This window comes from Triturus cristatus, chromosome 1_2 (genome assembly GCF_964204655.1).
Source record: "Triturus cristatus chromosome 1_2, aTriCri1.1, whole genome shotgun sequence".
Taxonomy (NCBI): domain Eukaryota; kingdom Metazoa; phylum Chordata; class Amphibia; order Caudata; family Salamandridae; genus Triturus; species Triturus cristatus.
Window position 1 is genome coordinate 470,508,101 of NC_140580.1, and position 20,077 is coordinate 470,528,177.

General features: G+C 44.2%; 1 pseudogene; it reads left to right on the plus strand.

Annotated features, from left to right (window-relative positions):
• Positions 1-15,571, plus strand: part of LOC146867503 (insulinoma-associated protein 1b-like) — a 124,081-nt pseudogene extending 108,510 nt beyond the window's left edge.
• Positions 15,572-20,077: the final 4,506 nt, after the last annotated feature.

Genomic DNA, 20,077 nt, shown 5'->3' on the forward strand with positions numbered 1-20,077 from the left:
GCCAGGCCAATAACTGTGTGGATTTATAGGTAAGGGTGTTAGAAAAAAAGGAATTTTAGTAAAAAGGCTTAAACAGCAGTAGATATGCCCAAGGCTGATACTGAAATATGCACATTTTCAAGTAAGTGCGTTGATTTATCTTCTGCAGGTGTTCATATCACTGAAACCTGGCAGGCATTCAAGCGTGACTGAATATTTATTGGTTAAATAAATCTGGAAATATACCAGTTTCAGCTTTGTTTTTCACAAATCCCATAATAAATATGGATAAATACAGATAAAGTTGACAAAAAATGAATATGGATAAATACAGACGGAAATGTCTAAAAAATAAATACTATAAAACTGGGATCCCTCATTACAACACAACCTCAAGCACACGCAAAACTGTCTATCTTATTATTAATGCAAATATTCAAAATGACACTTATTCCGTTCAGTCCTGCAGTAAGAAATAAATATTTATCATATGTAACCAATCCTGAACCTTAATGACAATATATTACCACTATAGAGCACAGCCTACCTTACTTCCGGTTGTACTTCCGTACCAGGTATCAGGTAAACAATATTCTTCAAAGGGAGTCATCTATGCATAAATAATAATACTCCATTAGGTACTGACCGGCAGCAGCCCCAATTAAGGTATTCACCCCTATATTATACTGTGACACCCCAGTATTTGCACTCCATAGCTCAACCCGTCTCTATTCTTAAATCCTTTCTATTTGTTGTCAAAGGTATAAATCCAACCGTTCATTGTGTTATAATCACTGTGATATATTAGATCCAACTACCAACATTAAAGTGAACACGTATTATTTTGAGGATTTAATGGAGATAGCTACATACAATTTCTATAGAGTTTTTGGTGTTGCATGATATTCTATATATTGTCGAGTCCTTTGAGGGTGCCACACCTTGTAAGACCCCACTTAGGGTAGTTCACACAAATTGTAGTACTACTCCATGCCAAATAATGACTTGAAATTTGGAGGGTTGTGTTGTCCTTATAAATCCACAACTAGTAAGAATAAAAAAAATGATATATAAATGTGCATGGGTTTCCACGCATTACCACTATTTAGGATATACGAATGTGATCACTGTAACATGGGTATGATGTGATGTGGTTGAAAGTGACATACCACAACCAGTAGTGTTCTTTATGTTTTTTTGCCCTGAGGAAGTTGTGGGGTGCATGCCATCACATCAAAACATGTGTTGGCTTTAAGACCAAAAAATAAGAAAGAAATATTAAAAGAACAAGTGTTGTTTTGAATATTTGCCTTCATAATAAGAAATACAGTTTTGCATGTGCTTGAGGTTGTGTTGTAATTAAGTTTCTCTTCCGTATCCCAAGATAATAGTAGAACTTTACACGCTCAATGAAATTATTCTTTATTAATAACTTCCTCTTTAGTCTTGGGGTTCATCAAAATACCATGACTTTAGTCTTACTGCTGTTGATGGTAAGAGCCTTCTTCTCCGACAATAATCAGTAAAACGTTTTACCAACCTATGCAATGAGTTCTCCATTTGGGCCAATAGAACTGCATTGTCTGCAAAAAAGAGGATTGGAACCCTCTAGCCAGCTATCAAAGGGACATCAATAGGATTCTCCAATAGTTGGTCAACCTCATAATATAGAAAAAGACAAAAGAGTAAAGGCGCTAGCACACAGTATTGTCGGTACATAGGACCCTAATTATATGTAAAATATAACCCTCTACTCCCTGCATAGCCAACATTTCCCATAGACTTGTCTGATCAACAAGATCAAATGCTGACTTCAGGTCACTAAAGGCTAGGTACAAAGATGCTTTTTTATTTCAATGAAATTATGACATGTCATATATAAACGTACTGATTGGTCAACTGTTCTCACCCTAGACCTGAAGCCAGCCTGTAGCTCGATTAAAATGTTTTCTATATCCACCCAAACTTGGAGTCAATTTAATACAACTTTCCCAATAATTTTACCTGCACCATCTAAAAGGGAAATCGGGCGATAGTTGGAAGGGCAGCTACCCTTCTCTTTTTTGTAAATGGGTACATGTATTGGCAATCGCCATGATTGGGGGATATTATTACTGGCTATAGCAACACTAAATACCTTAGTAAGTACTGTAGTCCACAAGTGCAGATCCTCTTGGAAGAGATCCACAGGCACCAGATCAGCACACGGGGCTTTACACTTTTTAATACTGGCCAACGCCCTTTCCACTTCTGGTACTAAGATACCATCAAGGAATACATTGCATACTGTTCCTTACTCGATATAGACTCCATTTTGCTTAATTCGGAGTTGTCACACTTTTAGAGTTCGCTAAAGTGGTTAACCCACTCCCTTGAGCCTATATGGCATTCTAGCTTATTTGTCTGTCCCCTCTCCAACCGGGTAACATGCTCCCGGAATCTCTTGGTGTTCTTTGCTTAATTTGCTTCCTTCAGTTCTGCCCACAGGACATTCTGTGCTGCTTGCTTCTTTATTCTTAGCAAATATTTATATTCCTTCCTATAGGCTTGAAAAAGCCCTTCATTGGCCATATCATGATGACATAGGACATTTCATGGTATAGCGCTCGCTATTGTACCAGCTAGGGCAATTATGGGTATTCAAAGTTCCCTTTGCACTTAGTCCTGGATTTGACCACAGGAGTTTCAATTTGTGGACTGTGCCCCATGCCCTGTCCCTGGGCATAGTGCCTGTCAAATATGATGTTCCTATTCAGTAAGGAGTCTATGGTCACGCTCCAATTGCCTCCAATTATCTTCTTTGTAGACTTCAGTTCTCTGAGTATCCTAAACATTGCTGATGAGAAAGAGGCTTTAAATGTATAAGGTTCACCTATTGCATGTATGGTATCTATGCACAGACGTTTGCGAACATATATTTCCCATTTGGATCGACCCACGTCTTGAGAACAGTGTACTTTCACCTGATGCAATTGACATTGAGAGATAGGGACATCATCAGTGAATACTGCGAGCGGAATTGTAGAAATTTGGTGACTCCGTATTAGTCTTGTAATGCGGGGTTCCCGCCAAATCCCACCAATCGCCGCATGGTGGAATTTTTTTCCCATTCAAGGAACACGATGACAATGGAAACAATGCGATGCTTCAGAATGGGAGTAGGAGAGTGCGAACAAGATTTGATGTCCCTTGGCATGATTTGCGGTCGCTCCGAGGACTACCTACAAGATTTTCTAACGAGGGCAATCATGAGTAGTAATCAGTCAGAGGGATGCTGCACAAGTGGATTTTCTACTCGCGCGGCAGCAAAATCAACTTGAAAATAGCATGTTGCTATTCAAGCAGATTTTTCAGTGCAGAATGTGCTACAGGCCCTGAAGTCGTAACATGAGCAGCGCTCTGTGCATTTTCTGCCCATTTGAGGAACTCCATGGAATCTCGCAGAGTATTTGTGCAACTCCATGGAATTACGAGGAGTTAAATTCCACGACTTCTGCCCAAACCTAGCCACTTCTGAGAAAGCATTGCTCTTGTGGGACATGGTCAGAGTGCTCCAATGTTGTATATGAAGGAGAGGGATGGTGGGGGTGAGGGATGAAGGGTACACAACAAAGGGCTTACAGAAAGAACACTACGTGGGCTGCGGGGATCGCAGTACTAGTCAGACGGCACCTAACTAGTGCAGAGCAGAAAGCCATGATATTTAAACTAAGAGTGAACTGATGGTGAAGCCCAACACACCTACACCAAACAACCTCACAACTTTCAACAGGTGAGACTAGCACTCAAGTGCTACCCTCCTCGCACATCTTTAATATCCCTTCAAGTCCTGACTTGCAATCCAATAGTTGTAAAATATGACAGCACCAAGGCTGTGGGACAGGCACCATGTGGTGGCATACACAGCAAAGCAGGCCCAAAGCACACGGTGTAAGGACGACAATAAGGAAGATAATTATTAAGACCGGAAAAACAATGGAGAAGCAGGTTTATAAAATACGATGACCCCATCATTGTTCATCGCAAACTGAATATTACTATAATGCAAAGGATACAGAACACCTCATCCAATAATAGAGCCCCAGGAAACAGGAAGTCAGAGAGGTTTACGGTTCCGCACCACCACAACAGAACCGACTGAACTATAAGGCAATGAAATGGCCAGGTGGCAGGAAGAGACAAGGAGGCAGAAGGCTAATGGAGTCGGGGGAGAAATAGCAGAGTACCTCTGTCTTATGATTCCAGTGTCAGTAAAAAACAAGCATTTTCAATGCAATAGGTCTCGCATTAGTGAAACTTTGAGCTATTGGTGTTGCAAATGAGGTTTCTTTATTTTTATTAAAAAATATCCCCGCAGCAGCATAAATAATTAAAAACAAATCCACTATGCAAGGAAAGAGTGCAGTACCACAGGCTGTCACTAGGTGTCCCTGGGACACCTAGTAACAGCCTGTGGTACTGCACCCTTTCCTTACAAATTAATATAGGCATTACCCAATAAATTTAGCTTGCAAATGCTCAAACTCGTTCCTGAAGCCACTGGGTAATGGAATATAAATATTAGGGCTTAAGGAAAGGCTGCAGTACTACAGGCTGTTACAAGGTGTCCCAGGGACAACAAGTAACAACCTCTGGTACTGCAACCTTTCCTTAAGCACTAATATAGGCATTCCATTAAGCAGTGGCTTTTATGAAGAATCACAAGCATTTCTTCCTTTATTAAGTTAAAATGTTTTCTTATCGCAAAGGCAAATGCTTGCGCTGATCGTTCCTAAAGCCACTACGTAATGGAATTCCTATATTAGGGCTTAAGGAAAGGGTGCAGTGCCACAGGTTGTTACTAGGTGTCCCTGGGACACCTAGTAACAACCTGTGGTACTGACCCCTTTTCTTAAGCCTTAATATTTAAATGTCATTAGCCGTTGGCTTTAGGAAAGAGTGTGAGCATTTTTCAGCATTTTGTTTTTAGCCCTTTGTAGCTGGACCCGGCGGGACCCCACAGGACTTGGAGGAGCGAGAGAGACATAAACCAGGGGACTGGACGGGAAGCGTCCGCTCTTTGTCCTCCATTCAAACTCAGGCTGTGGTACTGCACCCTTTCCTTACAAATTAATATAGGCATTACCCAATAGCTTTAGTTCGCAAATGCTCGAACTCGTTCCTAAAGCCACTGGGTAATGGAATTTAAATATTACTTAAGAAAAGGGTGCAGTACCACAGGTTGTTACTAGGGGTCCCAGGGACACCTAGTAACAGCCTGTGATACTGCACCCTTTCCTTAAGACCTTATATTTAAATTCCACTACCGAGTGGCTTTAGGAAGAAGAGCAAGCATTCTTTCCTTTATTAAGTGGATTTTTTTCATATTGTAGAATTTGATTTGATTTTCTTATTTTAATGACTACAAAATCATAAATAAAATGATAGCTAATGCTCCAACTGGTTCCTAAAATACTTGGTAGTGGAATTTAAATATTACATAAAGAAAGGGTGCAGTACCACAGGTTGCTACTAGGTGTCCCTAGTAAAAGTGTGTGGTACTGCATGCTTTACTTAAGACCTGATATTTAAATCCCATTACCCAGTGGTTTTAGAAATAAGCGCCATCATGCCTTCCTTCATTAAGTGTATTTATTTTCTAATCCTAAAGTCACAAAAGCCTAAATAAAAAATGCTGGCAAATGCTTGCACTCTTTCCTAAAGCCACTGGGTAATGGAATTTAAATATTAAGGCTTAAGGAAAGGGTGCTGTAACATAGGCTGCTACTACCAGGGACACCTAGTAACAACCTATGGTATTGCAACCTTTCCTTAAGCACTAATATAGGCATTCCATTAAACAGTGGCTTTATGAAGAATCACAAGCAGTTCTTCCTTTATTAAGCCAAAATGTTTTCTTTATCGCAAAGACAAATGCTTGCGCTGCTCGTTCCTAAAGCCACTACGTAATGGAATTTAAATATTAGGGTTTGAAGAAAGGGCGCAGTACCACAGGTTGTTACTAGGTGTACCTGGGACACCTAGTAACAGCCTGTGGTACTGCGCCCTTTTCTTAACCCCTAGTATTTAAATTCCATTACCCAGTGCATCGTGCGTCCAGTGAACCAGGCGCCATGACAAAAAAACAACGAAGTAGTCCGTAAATTAAAAGATTGAGGGCCACATGCATCAAAAGAAAAACCGCTCCCAAACGGGCAGATTCTAAGAATCTGCCCCTTTGCGACCGGTATTTTTGCATTTGGGATGCATCCTCCCAAATGCAAAAATCGCAATTTAAGGAATCTCTAAATTGCAATTACTTAAATTGCGATTGCATGTAAGGAATCGCAAATTGAGATTCCTTAAATGCAATGCATTAAAGTAAAATATTTATCAATTTTGCTAATAGGAGTCGCAAATTACCATCAATTTGTTCTTGATGGTAATTTGCAATAACTTTGAAAAATGCACTAAAGTGCATTTTTCAAAGCTCCATTTTACACATAAACATGCCCTTAGGTTATGTGTGTGTGCAAACATGTACTCATATGCAGATTTCAGGGGTGCAACAGGGTATCCTTTTGGAACCCTCGCACCCTTGAAATTGAATGCACAATTTGCAAGTACCTATTTGGTACTCGCAAATTGCGAATGCAATGCCCATTCATTCCCATGGGCCTCTAGGTCCATAGGAATGAATGGGAAGACATTCCTTAATTGCGACTCGCAATTTGCGAGTCACAATTAAGGAATGTTTAGCGATTTCTACATGCATAGGCTTTTGCGATTCCTTAATAATCTCAATTAAGGAATCGCAAAAGCCTACCTTGATGCATGTGCCCCTATGGGCCTCATGCATCAACCTAAAAACTGGTCGCAAACGGGCAGATTCACAGAATCTGCTCCTTTGCAACCGGTATTTTTCCATTTGGGATGCATCATCCCAAAAGCAAAAATCGCAATTCAAGGAATCGCTAAATTTGCGATTACTTAAATTGCGATTGCATTTAAGGAATCGCAGATTGCGATTCGCACATATAATTCGCAAATTACCGTCAATCTAAAGTTGATGGTAATTGGCAATTTCTTTGAAAAATGCACTAAAGTACATTTTTCAAAGTCACATGTTACACACACACATGCCCTTGGGTCATGTGTGTGTGCAACATGTGGATAAATTGTCATTTCAGGGGTGCAACAGGGTATCCTTTTTGAACCCTTGCACCCTTGAAATTGCATGCGCAAATTGCAAGTACCTCTGGGCCTCTGGCCCATAGGAATGAATGGGAACCAATTCCTTAATTGCGACTTGCAATTTGCGGGTCTCCATTAAGGAATTTGTAGGAATCGCAATTTTTTTGCGATTCTTACATGTATAGGCAATAGCGATTCTTTAATTGTGATTCCTTAATAACTTCAATTAAGGAATCGCTATTGTCTATGTTGATGCATGTGCACAACAGCCCTGTAGTGTAACTTAACTGTAGTAGGCCAGTGCTACTTTCTCCAAAAACGGAAGTGACATATCGGATCGCCAGCCAACAATAAGCGAGATAAGAACAGCAATGCCAGAGTTAACCAATGGCAAGTAGCAGGAGAAATTCCCCTCGATATTCTATTTACTACATGTCTTGCGACAGCGAATGCACTGTCTAGGCTCGAACTAATGAAACCTTCAGACAGCCAACACTTCTTTATTACTTCTATGGCGGTAAGTACCCGGACATAATTCTAGTGCTGCCTTATCTTAATTGCGCAATAATCAATAGCTTCGACTCACTTCAGTTCCCATGTACTTCAATGTTCATTTGAAAAGCCTGTCACAATTGTGCCATTGTTTGTAGTATAGTGAATAAAATCAACAGTAAAATACTTTAAACAAAAGACAGAGACACAGTTAAATAAACAGTAATAAGAGACAAGGGGTAGATTTTCAAACCTTTTGCGTTGGTTTAACGTCACAAAAGTGAGGCTAACCAGCGCATATTTTTTTTGTTGCTATTTTCTTTCCAGTGCAAAACTTGTTTTGCGCTGGAAGGCACCCTCTAAGTAGCGCAAAGCAGCGCGAAGCACTGCTTTGCATTACCTCGCGCCGAGGGGGCGTTACATGGGTGGTACATGGGTGTTCCCATGCACCATCCATGCCTTTTGACGCAAAACCATATTTACAAAGATTTGTAAACATAGTTTTGTGCTAAAAGTTAACGCCCCATCAAAGGAGGCGCTAACAGGAGAAATGCTTTCATTTCTCTGTGCTTTTCTGACTTTCCATTTGTGCTGCACTGTGCAGCACGTATGCAAAGTGGGGAAGCTGTGCATCGTGCCTAGCATATTATTTTGTACAGGAAGGGTACCCTTCCTGTACAAAACCTATGCTACCCTCATGCACACACACTAGCGCTGCGGAGCTAAGGTGTGTGCATAGCGCACGGCAGCTAAAATTAGTGCCGGCGCAATGGAAACATATGGCGCTCTTCTGCTCCCTCCCTGTCGCGCAATGCAGCTCCGCCTCATGCTGTGTTGTGTGACTTTTTTTAAATCTCCCCCAAGGTTATGATTTTCTTGAAGAAAAGGAACAATCCGAATAAGATAATCATACTTATCGTTGTGATAGTCAATGTATTCAATGTGCATTATATGGAGTCCCACTGAGGGTCATATAATCATTCTTCAGCAGGGAGCCAAAGGTTTATCAGGGTATGAAAGACTACTGGGCTCCTCAGAGTTCGAGCAATACAGGGAGAGGATGTGGTCTAATAGCCAGAGCTGCCGACTTACGCACTGAGGAACCGGGTTTCAGTCTTGGTGTTGGCTCAACATCCTGTGTTTCTGGGCAAATCATTGAATCTCCCACTTAATGAATGTGTTGTTGTGTAATGTAACTGGTGCTCTTATAAAGTTTTCCGATACCTTCAGTTCGAGGTAGTGCTATATAAACTGCAAAAATAAATGTGAAATTTGCTTCTCTGTGTCTTGCCAATGCTTTTTGACTTCTAAACATGGTCCGTAGTTAGAAGGAGGTCTTTTTCAAGGCAGAAAAGAAACTCACATCTCTTCACTATATATGGAAACTCAAACGCTCACATACAGTATACATGAGAACTAAAGTGTTTGATTGTTGCTGTGATCTGTGGGTGGAGGAACCACAACTTCCACACATTGTGTGCCACTCTTTTTGTGGCATTCACCAGTCGCTCTGTATGGGACGTTTAATTGTTGCTGTGACCTGAGGGTGAAAGACCATAACTCTCAGTGTGCCATTGAGAGTGCGGACAGAAGTGAAACCTTAGCAACCTGTGACACACTATTTGCAGAGCACATTGGTCCTTCTACATGGGACACACCCGGGCCACCCAAGGCAGATTCTGGGCAAAGTGTAGGCCCATCAGAGGCAAAAAAGCCGGGCCATGCCCATTTTCACTCACACTCAATCCTTATAGGGAAGAGAAAGAGTCCTGGATGCTCAATGGCGCCGATGAGTTGAACTTATTGACTATCATGTAAATAAGTTAAGGCAGCACTTGAATTATGTCTGGGTGGTTGCTGCCATAGAATTAACAAAGATTTGGTTACTAAAGATTTAGTCTTTTGTTTGATGTATTTGGCACCTCCTTCAGCAGCTCTTAACAGGCCATACCCCTTTTTTGATATATTATGATTTCAGTCTCCACTTAGATTTACCTCTGTCCCTTGAGAAGTCTCTATCACATTTAATCCTCTCTGCCTATTTCCAAGTAGCTGATGCCAACATGTCACTTCGAGCCTGGTTGCCTCCATGCAGGGTCCAAGATGTTGTTCTATCTAGCTAACTCTGGTCCATTCAGGCTTGTCTCTGAGTAGTGTTCACAGCCAAAGATTCTAAGGAGGCCATATCTATTCCATGTTCCTCAGTGTCTGTAAATTATCCATTCCTTGTAATAATAGCTAAGAGCATCATGGCTAGTTCAAGAAGTCTATATCCTATTTTCCACCAAACTACCAGTTGGCACAGTGCCTGGAACTTTTTTGTGTTTTACGGTGGTTGCCTGTGAAAAAACTGCCAATATATACATCTTCTGAGTGCCAGAAAGCAGGGGCCATTCTTTTTCCAGACGGCAGTAACAGCTTAACAGTAGCAAATGAGGTGCACTATCATAGGTTGTAGAGAGTCGCATTGTTTAGGGTTTCTGAAATTCCATGGGAAGGGTGGGGTCTAACTACTGTTTGACCATTTTCGAGAAGAAGGAGGATCTGAAAGCATGCATGTTGGTGGACTCAGTGGCCTCTGGTATGTCTATAAAGAGACCAATATTCCTATGGCCTCAGTCCTCTATGTCAATAATGTTCCTCCTCCACAGATGCTGTAGGACTTGAACATGGTGGGGACTAATGGGCATGATATCCACTTGGTCCTCAAGACCTATCAACCTCCTATTCACCTTATCCATTCCGTTTACAAAAGGCCAAGTTAGACCACAGCAATTTGACCTCTGTCACAGACCTTCCCCAACACATCAGGACTTCTCCTTCCCTCCTCAACATTCACAAGAAATTGAAGACCTGGATTTTTAACTAGTTCCCTTTCTTCTCCGCAGTACCCTACTGAGCTCCCGATCAGCCTACACGTTTGCTCTAGTACCTGGATGAACTCACAAGTGATGTGCACTCTACAAATTTACATAACATAGCATAACAGTAGACAAGGTGTCTTCATCATCAATTACATAAAAGGATTTAGACAGAAGGAATCCTTGACAAAAGTCCAACCATTAGCAATAGCTTGAGTAGCATTGCAACTCATCGTTTTTCACCCACTGTGCAGCTCCAGACGTAGCTAGTACCGCAAATCAGCACTGACCCTGTTCCTCATAGGAACAGTCCATCTGGAACTGCCAGAAGAGAACACAAGCAATGTCAGATGGTTTCAGCCATGTGCTAATTTGCACATGGCTGGGTCTAACCTGAACTAGCACTGTGAGCCAAAAAATGATGGGTTGGAATGCTACTCCAAGCAACATTCTCAGTGCTTAAACTATTTGCAATCGTTCCTCCCATCAATTTTTGTATGTTTGGTGTCTTCTTCATCACCCTGATGGTATAAAGCTCCTTTTATATGGGTGTTCAGTCTGACTTCTGCCATTTGTGGCAGTTTTGAGTTTTGACCTCTTAGCCACTGCTTCTGAGGACAATAGTTGGTGCTCGTCCTCAGACTTGATCATGGAGAGACAGACAGGATGTATGCATAGGCCGGCACCTGACTGTCAACTCCAGTGGAATCAGCGCTTATTGACAAGTAGGGGAAGAAGGCACTAGTAGGCAGGGAGTCAAGTCCAACCAGAATAAAATGCAAAAGGGCAAGTTAGAAGCGGGCCTTGCAGGCAAGGCCCCCTGGAATATTCTGAGATCTTTGGGGCATTAATACTAAAATAATTGTAGTGACACAGTGTCCCATTCCAGCCACTAGATTGTGGATTTTTTTTTTAAATGGAGTACCTCGTGCAGAGTGTACAGCAGCAGACATAGTTTGACATGGCAGCGCCATTGTTTCTGGTAAACTCCACCCCTGGGGACTTCGGTGTGGAGTGTACCTCAGCAGACACGGTTTGACATGCAGCGCCAGTGTTACTGGTAAACTCCATCCCTGGGGACTTCAGTGTGGAGTGTACCTCAGCAGACACAGTTTGACATGGCAGCCCCATTGTTTCTGGTAAAGTCCAACTCCCGGGGTCTGCAGTGAAGAGTGTACTGCAGCAGATATAGTTTGACATGGCAGCACCATTGTTTCTGTTACACTCCACCCCCGGGGCCTGCAGTGCGGAGTATATGCCAGCAGACATAGTATGATCTGGTACTGCCTAACCCCCCCCCCCCTTATCAAACCACAGACCCTTGAGGTGGGGAGCCTCCCGGCTCCCGTGGGGCTCACCGCCCCCCTTTCCCTAATGTTTGGATTAGGGGTCGTAGCAACCCCGGACGTATTTTATTACATAAAATAATCAAACATTGAAAATCGTTATTATTTACATTATGTACAATACGCAGAAAGTCCAATACATTGATAGGTATAAGATGTCAATTGGCTAACCTTAACATACTTCTAGTACATAGCCGTTCCTATCGTAAGCTAAGCGATGTAAATATTCTCTTTCTGCGCATCCCTGTTAGAGCCTACAGCAAGGTCAATAACTGGAGGCCCCAGATCTCGATTAAGCTAGGTCCCAGCCTCCTACCGGAATAACCTTGCACAGGGAGCCCAGCTTACCAGGTAGATACCTCCCCGGGGCACCCTCTATGCCCTCAATGTTAACTCCATAAAGGGGCGCTGCAGTTACGCATCCTTACGTCCTTGAGCGCATGCGCGTACGGGGATTGGCCAACCAGCCTAATGGAAGCGAGAATTTCCTTCCACCCGCACCCCTCCAGCCTACTGCCTGTAACTGCCCCTGGAGTTCCATGAGAGACCCTCTGTCTCCCCCTCGGGCGTCCCCAATTGACAATGGTGATGCCCGCTAAGGACCAAAAACTATGCTCACCAATCATGAACTTACCGCCTGACCCCGGGAAACACATACAAAATACGACAAAATAACTTTCCTGAAATTGCAACGGATTAGATTAAGAAAAGAAAAACATTATTATTCCAACATCATGACAAAGCATCAATCAAATAGACTCTTTACATTACTACTCCAAAAAATGGAAAAAAAATACATATAACACAAGATATCTGCCTTAGGGGATGGTGGGTGGGGAAAAAGATTTGCTAGGGCCTCCGACTGAGGCCCTGACCCAAATTGTGTTGTCCGGGCTGGGGAGCGGCGAAGAGAGAGGCCGTCTGCTCCGCTCCCCAGCCTTTTATGCCTCCGTGTCGGGCAAGCCAGTTCTGACAGGCCTGTCCATCGTCGGCCGGACGCGTGAACCGGAAGCACTTGGAAGTGCTTCCGGGCCACGCGTGAGTGACCAATCATGTGCTCGGGTCAGTGGAGGTTGGGGCGCCATGTCACTCTTGTGCACAGCTCACCCAGCCTCCCCTGAGGTGCGGGGGCTTGGTGTGACAGCCATACTAGCGGCATGCCAGAGTCCGTGCCCGCCTTGTAATTTGACATGGCAGCACCAGTGTTACTGGTAAACTCCACCACCAGGGCCTGCAGTGCGGAGTGTACCTCAGCAGACACAGTTTGACATGGTAGTGCCAGTGTTACTGGTAAACTCCACCCCCGGGCCCTGCAGTGCGGAGTGCACCTCAGCAGACATAGTTTGACACGGCAGTGCCATTGCAGGGGCGTAACACAGGCCCCCGCAGCCCCCGCGGTGCGGGGGGGCCCCCACTCTCCAGGGGCCCTCTCACTCTCTGCGGAGGAAGATAGCTGCGCCTGCAAGCAAGCCTCTTCAGTCTTCGCAAATAAAATGGTGCTCCTGCGCGCACCCAAGTCCCTATTAATTAAACTGTGCGCAGGCCATGGTGACGGCCTCTAAGCCTCCGAGTCTTCCCTCTCTTTCTGTCTCCCTCCTCAGTTAGTGAAAACCGAGACTTCAAGAAACGGGTGTTAACCTCTCTTTCCTCCTTTCGTTTATTTGGTCCCCTGTGAAATGGATCTAAAAAAGAAAAACATTTTTGCTGGAAACGCAGCCTCGGGGTGGAGAGAAATAAAATATTCCAAATGTAAAAAATAAATAACTAATTAAAGCAAGACAGAGTGGTTGCAAGGTGGCCAGATAAATTTATTTACACCTAAACACATTAGCGCCACTTTACAGTGTTTGCCAGTGAAGGGATACTTTTGTTTTCTCCTCTCACTTTGAAGAACATTGGCGCATATTATCAAGCACGGCGTTCCAATTATCGCCGCTTTAGCGGCAGAAAACTGCCGCTAAAGCAGCGATAATGGGCTTGATAATATGCCGCAGAGAATTTCCATAGAAGCCCATGTTGACACCAGAACATGGGCTTCTAGGGGAATTCTCTAGGGCATATTATCAAGCCCATTATCGCCACTTTAGCAGCCGTTTTCTGCCGCTAAAGCGGCGATAATTTTAACGCCGTTTCTTGATAATGTGCCCCATTGTTTTCCCCGGGTGGGAAAGTGCACCTAGCCTGGAGGTACTTAAATACCTGCTTGATGGGTGAATTGGAAAACAAAATGTGTACAGCGACTGTGTGTTTACGAATGTGGTCTTTTTAAACCATACAGCCTGTGTTTTGAAAGGATTTAAGCAATGGGCACTGAAACGGGTCCCTTCTGGGCCCTGTAGTCATGGCCTTACCTTTTCGCGCAAAAGCACTCACTAATTTCAGAATAATGAGTGTAAAAGGAAAAAGGTAACTATGTTGTTCCTACTTACATTTCACATCCTTTACTTAATCTTGCATTCCCTATGAGTGTTTGCTTTTTAGGTCTCGCGACCTGCGTTGCACTGCGCAGCAGTGCTTGCGCAGACGAGAGTCCTTTTATTCTGGGTTTCAGAAATCGATCTAGGAATTGCACACACTTGTGCGTGTGCGATTCCTTTTTAGCTCCCCCATTGGCCTTTGCATGCGTCTTCTTCCAAAAGACTGCACGCAATTGGCCTGAGGCACGCGCATAGCTCCTCCCATGGCCTATTGGGGTCTATTACGCGCACCAAGCGCGTAATAGACACCAATAGGCCTTGGGTGGAGCTGTGATCGTGCCGAGAGTCAGGCGTGACACCCGCGCCACTTGCTTTTCTTTACTTCTGGTATAAGCGCGGCACCCGCGCTTTCCTTATAACATTAAAAGTAAAGCGCGGGTGCCGCGATTATACCAAAGGTAAAGAATAGATGGAACCGGGGAACAGAGCGATAAGGTGACATGCCCAGGATCACACCATTTTCTGAAGTGAGGGCCTGAGGATCCGGGAGGACCCTGAGGATGCCAAACACCGGGGTCAGGCCAGCAGCCCATTGGGGGTCTTCGTCTGTCAGTTGTGCCGCGAGCAGTATGCTGACCCTCTATCCCTGGCACAGCATAAGTGCTCAAGGATCATACAGGTTGAGTACCGCTGTGATGAATGTGACAAGGTCTTCAGTTGCCCTGCCAACCTGGCTTCTCACCGTCGTTGGCATAAACCAAGGACCCCTCCAACAGTTGAACAACAAGTATCCCACCAGTCCGACAATGCCAAGGAAAACCAGAGCCCCGGTCCAGAAGGCAAGAGGTGGCTACTCCTTCGCCTAAACCCTCTGACTCTGATGAGGAGCTGTATGACTGCTCACACTGCAACAAGAAGTTTAGGCGCCAGGCCTACCTGCGGAAACACCTGGCACTACACAACCGGCCCAGTGCTGCAGCCACAATGGCAAATGTCCTATCAGAGAGCCAGGCCTTGTCCAATGTCTCGTCTGAAAGCCAAGGCCCAGCCAGCATACAGAGCCTTCAGCATTCACCACCAAGGGACGAGCCCCTGGCCCTGGTCTTCAAGGAAAGCAAGGCAGCCATTATGGGCCTTTCTAGAACATCCTCCTCGTGCCATGGTCAGGGAGCACAGGCCCACCCTTGCAGATTTCAGTTCTGAGACTCTTTTCTCCTCTGCTGGCCTCACCCGGCACATCAACCGATGCCATCCTTCAGAGACCAGGCAGGTTATCCTACTACAGGTTCCCCAACATGCCTGAGGTGGATACTCCCAAAGAGAGCCATCTGTGGCATAAAGACATCGAGTATGAATGAAAATATGACTATCACGCCATTTTCCCAGGCGTCACTTTTATGATTGCTTATTCTGTACTTTTCTGTCCTACCGTCTGTCCCAGGCCTATTCTCCAGCTTTGTTACAACATAGTCTCTGCATGGTCTCCAGCTTTAACTTCGCTTTCTCGGCCTTTTAGCCTGAACTTGTCAGCAGATAAGGATCACTTGGCATCTCCAGCCCACTGAAGTCACAGATTCTACGTGGTCCCCAGCTTTAACTTTTTCAGAAATGCTGTCTTGCCCATCCCGAGGAGACTACAGAAATTCCCCTTGTCTGTGTTACATTTGAGACAACTCTACCTACTATATATATTGATTATATAAGATATATGTATATATATATATATATATGTATTATCTACTGGCGGTCGCCAGTAGATAGTTATAGTTAGGACCGTGTTTCCATAGGAAATCCGCAACATTCTATTTGGAATAACTTTGGCGCCGGTTGACGAATCCTCGCGAAATTTTCAAAATAGGTGGGGCGCTCCGCTCCGCTCCTACCCTGAAAGTCTCGGGGGGATTCGTCAAGCGGGGGCTGAGAAAAAAGGGTGGTCCCAAAACGCGTTTTCCCCATGCAATTTTCCATAGGGACCTTTAGTCCAAGGTACAGCCCGAACGGCTGAACAGAATTACTTGAAATTTGGCGGAGAGGTAGTCCTCAGGTCAGGGATGTGCCTTTTGCAGGTCTGGTGTCAATCTGTTCAGTAGTTCCTGAGAAAATCAAAAGTAAAATCATATATATATGTGGGCGGAGCCTAACCACACATCTCATCCTGAGATCTGATTGGCTGTCAGCACTTCATCCAAGAAGTGTTGGCAGCCATCTTGGGACCAATATACATGATAGCACCTCATTAAAAAGCATTGCAGTTAATAGAAGGTTTTAAGACTTTAGTTACATTATAAATCATTTGTTGATGGTACCATACTCATTTTAGGAATTGTGGTATGTTCTAAGGTGATTTCACCATGTGAAAAAGCCTTCTGCTGGGATATCATGATTGAGAGAAAAATATTTTCTCATGCTTTTCCCACAGAGGTTTGGAAGGTGATCTATAAGCTAAACTGAGAGCTTATTTTCTGTAAATTCACATTATCTTTCTCAGTCATGTGAGAATGAAGTCTGACATTCTCAGTAAAACATGTACATCCAACAAGGGCAGAGACTGTCAGTTGATTCCTTTGTGTTCTACTGCAGCTTCCCAGAGTGTTCCAAAGAACAACTAGAGCGCTAACAGTCCTACTTATGATAAACGTATGGCACACCTGAAGCCATCTTGCTTGGATTAAAGTGGTAACTCTTAAAACATTTAATTTAAAAAGGAACAAAATGAGGGGGTTCATTTTTCCATAAAAAGTATGATTAGTGCTGCAGAAAGAAAAATTAGGGCACATTTTGAGTGACTTCTCAAATCCTCTTCTATTTCATTAAAACATTCTGACATGCAGACTGAAACATGCACTTTCAATACCAGCAGCAGTTTTCCCTGGTGAGCAGTAGCTTTACTACAGTGATCTAATGAGCAAAAAGAGTGCTAACATTCTGAATTTATGGCAAATATTTGACACATCTGAATGCCTTTGGAATCAAAGTAAAAAACTGAAAGTATTTCCTACTGAGGAGACTGCAGTAAATGAGGAAATTAGGAAACTTCATAACAAATAAGTCTGCCAAGATGGCCACCAGAGACAAAAGAGCCCAAAATCACCCAGATGTAGCCCAAATATAGCCCAATGACAGAAGTGTGCAAAACACTTATTATTTTGTATTTTTGCAGTGTTATATAGTGCAGACTTGTCAGGTATTGGAGTGCTTTACATGAGCATTGGTTACATCACACAAGAACAAATTCATTTTGGTTGTAGACATGGGGAGACTAAGTGATTTGACCAGAATCACAGAATGTCGAGCTGAAGCAGAAACTCCAACCTGGTTCCCCAGTTGCAAAGTCTGCAGTTTTGGAAGTAACACCACATCCTCTCCCCTAAGTGCAACATTTAATCAAGTGGTCAACTGGATAAAAAAACATAAAGGTAAAAAATAATTTAAAAGTGCTTTCTCGCTATTTGAAAACTCAGAAAATATGTCCTTATTTTAGTCTTTTAGAGCACTAACCATAATTTTGATGCCAATAAGACCCTCTCATATATGTAATTTCTAAAGGAAATGCTCTAGGTATTACAGTTTTGATTACATCAAGATGACGTCAGGCGTTCCACACTTTTGTAATAAATATAGAATGTTAGCAATCTAGTTGTTCATTAGGATACTGTTGAGAGGCAGAGGCCAGGGGCACGGACTCTGAAAATTGAAGGCAGGTAGGAGGGTGCAAAGGCAACAATTTAACCACACTGAGCAGGCAGGAAGGGCTGTGGCAGCACAACAGACTATGGAGGGCAGTGGAAAGGGGGGCAGGGCAACAAACCAACAATACAGGACTTGCAAGAGAGGCTGTGGCAATGTAATAGACCATTGTGGGCAGAAGGAAGAGGCAATGGTAGTACAACCATACATGCCAACAGACCCGATTCAGCCAGGAAACGTCCAATGTTTTTAAGCTCAAATGGGCTTTATTTTATCTGTCTCCTGTCTACAATCTCCTCTTTTTCAATGTAACTCAAAGGGGAAAATCAATACCCCAGTTTTTTTTCAAAATCTCCCTCTTACCAAGTTCAAAATGTTCATGGAAGGAAATGGGGTAGGGACATGGACTTGGATAACAGAGGACAGGAGGGACATGGAGAGGTGCACCAAACTGACCCTGAAGGGCAGGCATCAGGGTTTGCAGCAGCACAATATACCACACAGAGCATGCGGGACGGGAGTGCAGCACAACAATCCATAGAAAGCAAGAGGGGGGGGACAGGACCATGCACATGGACAACAGAGAACAGAGGGGCAAGAGGCAGGACCATAATGGACAGACAGGAGAGAAAGCTGCAGCATAACAGACCATAAAGGGCAGGAGGGATGGATCAGGGGCATTACAATGGAACAGACAAGCCAGGAGGGAGGGAGTAGGGGTCTGCACATGTAAACAGAGGGCTGGGGGCAAGGGGGCAGGGCAGGAGCAGCAAGATAGCCATGGAGGTAAGGCAGGATGGGCACTAGAAGCAAGACACACCATGAAGAGCAACAGTGAGACTATGATGGCATACACACAGACCATGGAGGGAAGGTGGGAGGGGTTCAGGGGCAGCTAACTGACCACACAGGGAAGGTGGGAGGGGCCATGGCAGCACAGAAGACCATGCATGGCAAGTGGGAGGGTTAGTGGTAGCACAATGGCTATGATGGGCAAGAAGGAGGGTGCAGGGGCATGCACAAAGGACGATGGAGGATAGAAGGGAGGGTCAGGACCTGTGCACAGACAAGAAAGTTCAGGGGAAGGGGCCTCACAACAGACCACATGGGGCAGGCAGGAGGAGCAGTTGCAGCACAACAGACCAGGGAGGGCAGAAGGGTGTGGCAGTACAATGGACCATGTAGGACAGGAGGAAGAGGATAGGGGCATGGCATGTGGACAGGCAGGGTGGAGGTGGCAGGGACAGGTTACAGTCATCTGACAATGCTAGGCAGGTGGGAGGGGAGTGGCAGCTCAACAGAACACTCAGAGTAGATAGGAGTGGCAGGTCCATGGAACATGGTGGGAAAAAAGGATGGAGCAGGGGCATACACAAAGACATCGGAGGGCAGGGGGAAGGAGAATAGTGGCAGCAAGCTAAGCACAGAGTTTAAGCAGGAGGTCAATGATGGGGCATAGAATTGGGCAATGGAGGGCAGGAGGAGTGGACTGGTACATCATACTAAATTGAGGGCAGTGGCAGAACATCAGACCATGCATGGCAGGAGGGAGGAGGCCAGTCCATGGATTCACACAACAGAGGATAGGGAGGAGGGGGATGGGGCAGCAAGCTAACTGTTCAGAGAAGGCGGGTATTAGGAACTTTATTGTTTTTAAAACGTGTGTCTGTGCGAACTACTTAAAATATGAACAAGTATGCAGCATAATCTCACTTTTATTCAGGAAGAAGAGGACGTTTGTGACTGTGACTCCGGGCTCACTTGGCAGAAACACCCCCTGACCCTCCACCCCCTATCGCAAAATGTAATGCCCGTGAAAAGGGTAGGTGAACACAGTGTTATATAGAACATAGTCCTGAGACCACGATTGAAAATCAAAACTAGATATAGTGTATGGTATAAACTATGCACCAAAATGTGTGATATAAGATGAACCGGGCGTGAAATATAATATGCAATACATTGTGCGCAATGACAGATTCATTGGAGAGCGCGAGATAGCACAGGCACTAGCGCGTGCTATGCGATATGCGCCTTGGAGTGTAATATGCACAGGGCAGTGTTGTGTAACCTAACTAGTCTCTAAAGTTGTAATATAAAATATGTGCTGGGGAGTGTAACG